The sequence below is a fragment of the Arachis ipaensis genome, chromosome B5, assembly GCF_059453495.1.
Source record: "Arachis ipaensis isolate K30076 ecotype BB chromosome B5, ASM5945349v1, whole genome shotgun sequence".
Classification (NCBI taxonomy): Eukaryota; Viridiplantae; Streptophyta; class Magnoliopsida; order Fabales; family Fabaceae; genus Arachis; species Arachis ipaensis.
This window is the reverse complement of record NC_142440.1, coordinates 29,568,666-29,579,518: the sequence shown is the minus strand read 5'-3', so window position 1 is coordinate 29,579,518 and position 10,853 is coordinate 29,568,666. Positions and strand designations below refer to the sequence as shown.

At 29.2% G+C, this 10,853-nt stretch overlaps 1 long non-coding RNA gene across 1 annotated transcript; it reads right to left on the bottom strand.

Moving 5' to 3' along the window:
* Positions 1–9,789: 9,789 nt before the first annotated feature.
* On the bottom strand, positions 9,790–10,467 carry LOC148563726 (uncharacterized). Its single transcript, XR_015883327.1, has 3 exons — positions 10,333–10,467; positions 10,144–10,231; positions 9,790–9,987 (listed from the first exon to the last, which is right to left on the bottom strand). It is a non-coding gene; the product is annotated as an uncharacterized LOC148563726 (long non-coding RNA).
* Positions 10,468–10,853: the final 386 nt, after the last annotated feature.

The window sequence follows — 10,853 nt, the reverse complement described above, 5'->3', positions numbered from 1 at the left end:
AATTTGGAACACTCGACATTTTGGTAACTTGAGAAATTAAATTCCATGTATATAGCTCTTTCTAATATAGTTTATGGCACTGATGATACTCATTCTTTGATTTTCCACTTCATTGATGCAGTAATTAATTAATTCTACTTATTAATTTATTGTTGTAGAAATTGTATTAAGAGAGCAAAAATTTATTCACCAAAAAGGTTAGAAAGTCAGTCTTTTAGAACAAGCAACAAAGTAGGGTGATCTTTTTCTAATGAAAATTTTATGTAATAAGAACTACATGTTAAGACATTTATAATTGAAAAATCATGTTATTTTTGATATTATGTATAAGGGTTATGACTTTTGATTTTCGATACTAAAAAATCATATATTATGCTTAATACTTTATTTATGAGTTATGTAATATTTTGTGTATGGTTTTGCTATTGTGAAATCTTAAACAAAAAATTATTTGTTTAACGTGGTCAAAAAGACAGTTTCAACTGTCATTTTAAATGAGCAAAAATTGCTATTTTAATTTGGTAAAAATGACGATTAAAACTGTCTTTTAAAACTACAAAAAAAAATGTCATTTTTACCCATAAAAACTACGGTTGATTTGTAACTACTATTTTAAACAATTAAAACGCTATTTTAACCCAGTAAAATGATCATTTTTAACCAACATTTTTAAACAATAAAAATGCCACCCTATTCGAGTAAAAAATTGGTGGTTCATAACCGTCCTTTTAATCAACATGAGATGTCATTTTAATCTTGTAAAAATGGCAGTTTCAATCACTATTTTAACCAACTAAAAAATATCATTTTATTTGGATTTAACAGCGATTTGAACCGTTGTTTTAACCCATTACAAAATTGTCATTTTAACTCAAGAAATTGTGCAATTTTTTAAAAACCACCATAATTACCAAAATGACCCAAGGATTATGTTGTTTTTGAAACTGTCATTTTTGGTAATAATGACAGTTCAAATCGCCATAAATATAAAAAAAATTGCCATAATTAGCAGTTTTTGTAGTGAAAGATTATATAAAAACAAAAAAATCTAAAATATAATAAAAGATTTAAAAAATAGAATTAAAAATATATATATATAATCTAAATCTTAAAATATATTATCATAGAAAATTACATGAAGTATCCTTACCATACCAAGATAACTTTAATAAAAAGGAGATTTGCACTAAGGTAAAACCTTCAGATGAATAAAGAATATCTAGAGGATTATAAGAAAGAAATTCAGGAGTATCTAAATAAAGAATTTATTAGGTTATTTTTAAGTCTCCTTAGAGTTGTATAGAGTTCTATGTTATGAACGCTTCAAAAATTAAAAAAAAAGTTCCTAGATTAGTAATTAATTACAAACTTTTAAATAAGACTTTAAAATAGATAAGATACCCGTTACCTAATAAAAGCGATTTAATCAAAAGATTAAGTTATGCTATTTTTTTAAAATTTGATATAAAATCAAAATATTATCAAATTTTAATGAAAGAAGATAGGTATAAGATGGATTTTATAGTTTTCTTTGGACATTATGAACAGAAAATGTAATGCTTTAAGGGTTAAAACACTCCAAGTAGATTTCAAGAAATTATGAATAGTATTTTTTATTTATATGTAGATTTTACAATAATTTACTTAGATGATGTGTTTGTATATCGTACATAAAAAGATTAGCCAACACATATAGCGCATAGAAAAGTTTATTAATCTCCAGACCTTGCGATAATGCGGTGTGGAGGGAGGGAAGGAGGGAGAGAGAGAAAGAATAACAATTATAACTATCTTTAACTAATATTTTTTCATATTTTACCACTCACTAATAGATTTAATATAACTAGCTAGGCTAACCGTTGAAACTTAGAGTGTATTTGGTTTAGCATTTGAGTCATAGAAAGCACATTTAATCTTCTTGAACACTTCAATTTTTTATTTGGCTATTTTTTTCTCTAAACATAAACGTGATTTTATGTTCTAACTTCTGTTCACCAAAAGCAATTATAATTAGAGAAGTAATTGAAGAAATTTTTTTTTTGCCAATTTTATCCTTCATTCTCATTTATAATAAAATACATCAAGAACAATTATCAGAATTTTTGTATTTTTTTTTCTTTTGTGGCTATGTTTTACAAGTAAATATTTTTATATACTATTATTTTTAGTACTTTTTTTAAGTTTTGATTTTTTTTATCAATTTTTTTTTTTTTGGTTCATACTATAGAAGTTGCTTTTTTTTGGGAGCTTTCAAGTTTATAATGTTCTCTACGCACATTTTTTTTTATGAAAATTTTAGTACACATTATTCATATAAATTTTTTTAATCATTTTTATTGGTAATTTTTTTATGAAATTTTTCTTTGTTATCTTTTATTAGGATTTGTATAATTTTTATTGTGAGTTATTGAATTAGTATATACTATGTTTATTAGTATTATTTTTTTATAATATAAATTATTGATTCTAAGAAGATCAAATTAAATAAAAAAAGCGTACTAAAAAAAAGTACCGAAAAATTTATGACCAAAAGAGAACTAAATTTTAATACATAAATTTAAGTTCTTTTAAAAAAAATTATAGCCAAAAGAGTGTTAAAAAAAGATGTGATTTTAAGTAATGTAAATTTATGTTTTTTTAGTAGTTTTTATCTAAACTTGATTTTGAATAATATAATTCAAACAATATTCATTTTACTATAATCAATTTTGATATAAAATTATCAAATATAAATCACATTAATACTAACTCACTTCTAATCAAAATCAAATTTATAAAATCAATTTGATACAAAATCCTATTTGCAAAATTTTAATCCAATTATACACTTAGTCTTGAGAAACTCTTGAAAACTAGCACTACAAGAAAAATTCTGAATACTGTCGGATTTAGCATCGCAGAGTAGCAGCAAATTTACCGACAGATTTATAGGTGGTAAAGGTGTCGAATTCGTCAAGTTAAATTATTACCGGTGGATTTACGTTTCTGACAGTAAATTCGCCGGTAATAATTGGAGGAAAACAAAAAAAAATAGGCACGTAAGTTAGTATCGGATTTACCATCGGATAAATCGTCGGTAAACCCATTTAGTGAAACGCTGCATTTTGGTGACACATAATAGTTTACCCTCGTATTTTTTCGACGGTAATTTTCCCTGAATTCAAAGCGTGAATGCTCTCCTCCTTGATTTCAAATCCATCTCTCTCTCTCTACCCTTCTTCTCCCACTCTCTCTCTAACCCTCTCCCTTCCCGCTGCTCCGTAAGCTCCGCCGTCAACCCCGCCACTACCTCCTCAATATGTCTCTTTCCCCTTACTTCTTTCACTCTCTCTCTAACCCTCTCCCTCTCTGCTACCCCGTCATCCCCGCCGCATGTTATCCCCTACCGCCGCATCCTCTCTGACAACCCCTCTCCCTTTTGCCGCCAACCACTTCTGCCAGCCGCCACCAACAACGCCGGCTACCACCAATATTCTCCCATCCACCTCTGTGTTTACATTCTCCGGTAAATAAATTTAAATTTTTGTTTTCATTAAATTTATGATTAATTTAGATTTTACTTATTAATTAGTATTATGATTTAGATAGAAATAATTTTTTTGTTTAGTGAATTTATGTGGTTAAGATAGGATTAGATTAGATTATTAGACTTTTATGAGTTTTAATGCTGTAATGATGTGATATTGTTGTTGTTGTTGTGCTGTTGGTTTTGAATTGGAATTGAATTTAGTAAATTAGTGATATTCAAGTTTGAATGCATATATTTCACATAGTTCAAGTTATTCTATTCAAATAAGCATATTGCCAAATGTTTATGAAGTTGGAATGTGAACTTAGCTCTTTTGTTTTATTTGATTTCAACGGATCAACTTATAAAATGATGTCACCCTCATGTACAAGTTGATTAAACTTTCTTTTATACGGGTCAATTTTTGGTCAATAACTAATTTTATCTATGTAATTAAATAATTAATTATCTATCATTCTAATAGTTCTTTATTTTTTGCATAGTTAGCGTAGTTAATTATATTATATTATTCGTTATAATGTATATTATATTTTATTATGTTAAGGTATTATTATTAGGTGATTTCTTCCATACCCAACTAGTTTGAGGGTATTACATACCCTTCCTACATGTTCCAATTAAGTGTTGACAAATGTATTCATTAATTCCAGTCAGCAAAGGATTTTTTAATTTTTAAAAATTAAAAAAATTGAATTTAATACATGTATTATATACTTTATATATACATAACTTAATACACTCTACATACGTTTTAACTCTGGTTAAATCAAATCACCATACATGGTAAACTTTAAATAAATTAAAAAAAAAAGAAAAAGAAAAAATTGGTTTTCCTCTTCTTCCCTAATCCCAATCCCTTCAACGGCACCAATTCCCCCTAACCTTAATCTCCTCAACGGCACCGAGGCAGCAAGCCAACAACCCCTCCAGGCTCCAACTCCGCCGGCCGTCTCGTCGTCTTCATCTCGCCGGACACGGTGCAGCTCCGACGACCTCCCTGCACGTCGCGTTTTGGCTCGCAGCCTCGCAGGTTGTCTTCTTCATCGCAGCTCCTTGCTCTGTCGGTGCTTCCTCTCCGTCACTGCTGCCTCCCCTTCGCCAGAGTCTGCTTCGCCGTGCTCGAACAGGTTGGTATCTCCTCACTTCTCTGCGTTGGTGAAGTGAAAGTGTGAAACCCATTATCTCTGTGTTTTTTGTTATTCAAGTGGATTTTAATTTAATTAAGCGAGTGAGTAACTGATTAATGATGTTGAATTGTTGATTATAAATCTGTTTATGTTATGTTGTTAATGGCAGATTGATGATGTTTATGTTATATCTGTTTATGAATCTGATTAATGATGTTGGATTGTTGATTCTTGGCTGTGTAACATACATAGGTTAATGGCAGATTGATGTTTGCTTTCTGATTATCAGTGTTTATGGTTGTTTTGTTGGCATACCAAACTTTATGCCATATTCATCCCAGCCACTCTTCACTGCTACACAGTCATCTCCAGAAACTATATAGCAATCTTCAATTCTGGTGTTTGTGCAAGAATCTAAGAATAGGAAAAAAATCAACAAAATGTAAGAAAAAAAATTTATTAATCTATATTCTATATGATTTGTTTAGGCACTCTTAGTTTGTTGTTTGGAGACGGGGTAATATAGTATCAAACTTTGCTGGGATGACTTAGGGTGTGTTTGTGAAACACGTTGAAGAGGATAAAAGTGCGTTTCAACATTATCCCAAAAGCTCGTTCACTAGAAGCAAGAAATTATAACTTCTGCGTTTACTTTACTCAACGCACGTTTAGGTTTGTTGCTAGTTATTATTGGTTTTTCCAAAATTTTTTCTAAATAAATACTGAGAATATTAAAACAATTATTCTAATTTTTGTGCATTATTTACTATTTTAATTTTTTATAATATGTATTATTATTCCAATTAGAAATGATAAATTAAATAAAAAATTAATTATAAATAATAATCAAAATATAAGTTGTAAAAAATTAGAATCTAAAATAATAATAAAAATAAAATTAAGAATACTTAAAGAGAGTACTAAAATATTTTATTTTAAATATTTTTTAATTTAATAAATAATATTATATTTTACTATAAAAAATATTTAAAAAGTTGTCAATTTTTGTGATTTTTAATTTCATAAATAAATATTCATTTTTGTTATAACATAATAAAAAATTATAACATAATAAAATAGAGTACAATAAAAAATTATTATATAAAAAATACCAAAAAAAAAGAATTAAATACACTTAAAAAATTAATATTAATGATGTTTATGTTATATCTGTTTATGAATCTGATTAATGATGTTGAATTGTTGATTCTTGGCTGTGTAACATACATAGGTTAATAGCAGATTGATGTTTGTTTTCTGATTATTAGTGTTTATGGTTCATCCTATGGTTCATCCTCAGGGTAATAAACAATAGGATCTGGAAATGGAGGCAATGATGCTAGGCTGAGAACACTCTCCAGAAATGCATGTAAATAGTATGCTGAATATGTAACATGGTATCCACCTTCTTGAACAATTACAAGGCGTCCATCACTGTGCTGTTTTGCAAGATCATGAACAATCTTCCCAATTTTTCTATAACCCTCTATTGTTAAGCATTGCCTTCCATTTGGATCAAACTGAGGCACATAAAGTAAGTAAAGATTCTTTATTGTTAGATAATGAGGGAAAAAGTAAAGATAATGTGATTTGACTACTGTTAACATTGTCATGTTCCATTTAATTGAAGTCTGTAGAAAGAAATTTTACACAAGAAGTATTTTTTTTAATATCTTAATTAAAGGATTCAATTGTGAAAGAAAACTGACTTTACTTCTGCTGTAATTGATGAGAACAATCTTTTTTGTGATTGAAATGAAACAGATAATTTCTAAAGGTATATTTGGTTGAGGGGTTAAAAATAGGTGAAAATGCTAACTATGGCAAGAGTATAAATCATGAACCTAAAAAAAATGAAAAATAGAACTTACTGCACTAGAGTCTAGTCCAATTGTCAAAACAATCATATCAGGTCCAAACTTCTGGATTGATGGAATAACCAATTCATTGAATGCATAAACATATCTGTTGTCCCCAGTTCCATTTGATTTTGTTTTTCCAATTTTTTCTCCTTCGATAGCAGTAATTTAGAATTACAGAAACAAAGCGTACTTCAAAGAGTAGTAGAAAAAAAATTAATAGTAATAATTCTTAATAATCGTACAACATAGATACAGGTTATAGCTCATATAAAATTTCTGGTATTAATGATTATAATCTCCTGTTTATGATTTATTAGTTTATACTTGATTATATAGATGTGATGTTCATTTCGAGCGGCTTAACCAATCAATAAAAATTGGTACACAAATTTACCAGAAATTTAAAGTGATATATACATTAAAAATTTGTAAACATACCCTTATTTGTTGTTGATTTTTATAGTCTTTAATCAGTAGAAATTTCTTTGAATGATAAAAATGGTTGAAACATTCTATAAAAAAAATCTGTCATAACAAAATCCATTCTTACAAAAATAAAGAAAATTCAATATTCCAAAATATAAATATATAGGATTGTTATAGATTTTAATTTATATAGAAAGATTCTATAACAATAGATAGCTACCACAAAAAAAAGTCTCATTACAAAAGTACTAGCACCAAAATGACTTATTTATATCATTTATAGTTAACATAATTTATTTAGAATTTTTCCAACTGATGCAATCAGAAGTAACATATACTCTTATTTTTTAACTAAATTCTTGTTCTTTTCCTCAATTTTTTTGTAGTTCTTCTTAGCAGCCTTGATAATGGTATTTTTTTTCAGATTGTATGACTTCATGATCAAATCTATAGCAATGCGCATCCTAGTTGCATCATCAACCTTCAAATCATAAAACCAGTAGTAAGTCACACTTATGTAATTAGAAATTAAACAATTAGAAATTTATCATGTATTGTAACTTACATAAATGTTGTAATCATCAATCCAAATGCAGTTCTTCATCCAAGTTGCTACCCAAATACCGCAATCAAAGCTATGTTAAATTTTATATGGAAAAAAAAAGTACCAGTTAGACAATGTGACAAAAGAAAAAAGATTGCTTGACAAACCAAATAAAGAGCTAGAAAATTACGAGTCATTTCTTTGTCTTCCTATTCCGAGAGCTTCCAAAATGGGAAACTCAGACACCTTAGGCCTAATTGTAAAGTCATAGAAAGAGTCATGTTGAAGCATCCCTTCAAGGTACAAAGCCTAATACGTGGTTAACATTGAATTAGTGTTTTTATAAATGGTAAAAATAGTATAATTAAAGATGTAAAATTGATGACATAAATGTTTGAATACAGGAATGATATACCAATTGCTTAATGCTGAATATTTTACTTGCTTTCTTCTTAGGATCTGGGTTGGAATCCAACAAAATTACTTGACATTGATTCATGTCGAAGATAACAAGATACCAATGAAGATTATCTTCATTAACAGGCACATAAATCTGTACATATATACAAGAAATAATTATTATGTTTTGAGTGTGATGGTTTAAAAATATAATTCTATTTATGAAGAGTATTAAAGTTTCTATCACGGGAGTGACTTCAATGTGAAGTCTCATATAGTCATAATACTTATAATCCAAAACAAACTTATTATCACAAGATTCAACACTTTATATGTTGATGAAAAAAGTTGTCAAACCAAAGATAATTATTTTCTTTATTAAGCATGCATAACAAATAAAGGAACAGATTTTTATTTAGTAGAGATGAAATTATATCATATGATTTTACCTTTCTACAAGGGCGGAGCTAGGTACAAGGAAAGGGGGGCAATGGCCCCCCCTAATTTTAATTTTTTACATGTAAATTATATGTAAATTTCAGTTTAGCCCCCCCTTAAAATTTTATTTTAGTCTTATTTTATTGTATAAATATTTTTTGCCCCCTTCTAATATTTCTTCTAGCTCCGCCCCTGCCTTTCTAAGGACTTTCACTTTACCCATAAATGCCTCTTTATAATCCTCTCGAACTTGACTACTTGGGATAGTTCCCGACAATGCCATTTGCTATACAATGAGAAGAATATAATTTTGTCAATGTTAAATTGCCAAACTAATATTACATATAAATATTGCACAGAATGAGGATGAAAATTATATATTTCTTTTGGTGCAAAAATTTCAATTTATTTATATAATATAAGCATTTGGAGCACTTATATTACGTTATACAAGCAAGTGTGACAAATATTAACAATTACTGAAATGTTGATTAAAAAAATTTATTATAAATTACACGTGGCTTACCGAAAAGACTGTGGGCATATACCAATGTCTTAAAACTCCAGAAGTAGTCTTCTCCTCATCATTTAGCATATGAGCATATACGTCCAGTATCTAAATGCATATTAGACATGGTTAGATAATGATAATAATCATGATATTGAATTGATATCCAAAATTAAATCAACTAAAATAACTTACAGTTTGGTCAATCCAACCCTTTGGAATTAAGTTAAAAAAAGAATCTCTGGTTGCATCAAATTTGCATCCTTTTGCTAATATCTCTTGCCTACAATTTGATTAAATATAAAAAAAAAAATAATTTAGCATTGTTCTTCTAATACGATCGTAAGATGACAAAGTATAAAGATAATATTTTTTCAAAATAAGTTACCTCCCAAACTCATTATCTTTATTTGTTCCAAATACGTAGGTTGCAACCATGATTTCAGTGTCATCTAATTCCATGGTAGTTGGCGGTGCAAACAATACTGGTAGCCACTATTAAGAAAAATAAAAGGTAACAAAAATTAAGCCTCGAAATTTAAAATAACTCAAGAATTAGAAAATCTTCAAAAGTGTTTGGACGAATAAAACTTAAGCAATTGACACTCACAAATGGAGCTTCAACCCCAAGATTTCTCGGTTGGAGTTTTGTAAACCCTGGCATCCTCTGATTTATATGATAACCAGTAGAAGATGCGTTACTCAGCAATGATTTGACAACATCAGTTGATGGAGTATCTGCTACACAAAATTGTTTACCATGTATTTTGTTGGATGACTGGGCTCTAGAAATTTTAGGATTAGTCTTCTTCACACCGAGAAAAGATTTTTTTCTCTCAAAAGAAGGTTTTTTAACCGGGGGGAGTGGCCAACTTGTTTATTATCGTGTCTATCATGGCTTGCTCAGAAGAAAGGTTTTCAAAGGGACTTGCATATGGAGACATGGTCATTGGCATTGAAAGCGATGGATAAGGAGGTGAGCTTGGGTTAAATCCTCCCAAATGATTATAAAATTGTGACGGCATGGGGTGAAAGTAAGGCATCATTGGCATCATAGATTGATTGACAGAGGCCATGTTTTGCAAGTTAGTGACAACTTCTTGCATCTTTATGATTTGTGAGTTGAGCGCATCATATTTTTCACCTTTATTCTCCTACAAAATATTTGGAAAGTCATAAGAAAATGATTACATTAGTATTCCACGAAATGCTATAGACGTTTAATCAACTAATTGTCCGATGAATTAATTGAAGACCGACCAATACTTAGTGGATTCAACATAACAATCTCAGAAGAGATTGAAGATCACCTTGTTAAAGATGGTTTCACCTGGCACATCCACTACTTTAGATTTTAATTCCTCCTTATTTTCTACCATATTGACGCCCTCATTGAGACTGAAAACCATTATGAATAAATAAGTAAATATCAAAATTCTTAAGAAAAATACGGAACAAAAAATTTAAAATTCATAGAATCAATTGAAGTGTATTCCAACCTAGACGAAATTTCGATGGCCTCCATCAGAGTGTTCTTCACTTGTGCTTTTGTTACATTTGATTTTTGTTGAGCGCTGCCAAGGTTTTCTCCAATGTCATCAGATGGTGATTGAGGTGTGTGATTGCTTTCGGCTATGACTATTTTTGAAATGGAGTTGTTAGTTCCTCTTGAAGACATAATTACAAGTAGAAAAAGCAACACGCATATATGACTGTAAGACATTCGAATTCTACGGTGATAACTGGAAATAATTTTATCCATTTATAGGAAATTTGGAAACTGGATACATCAAAGGTCATCATGTATATGGATTTCACATTAATTATTTCTGAAGTAATTTTTCATAAAGCCTGACTTCTCATATTTCTGTAACAAGAAAAAGGAAAGACGGAAGATGAAAGGAGTGATTACAAGATGGAAAATTTACTATGGGGTGAAAGACGGAAGATGAAAAGAATGAGTTAAAGATAGAAAACATACTATAGGATGAGAAGAGGCGTCCAAAAGTTACTTCTGCAT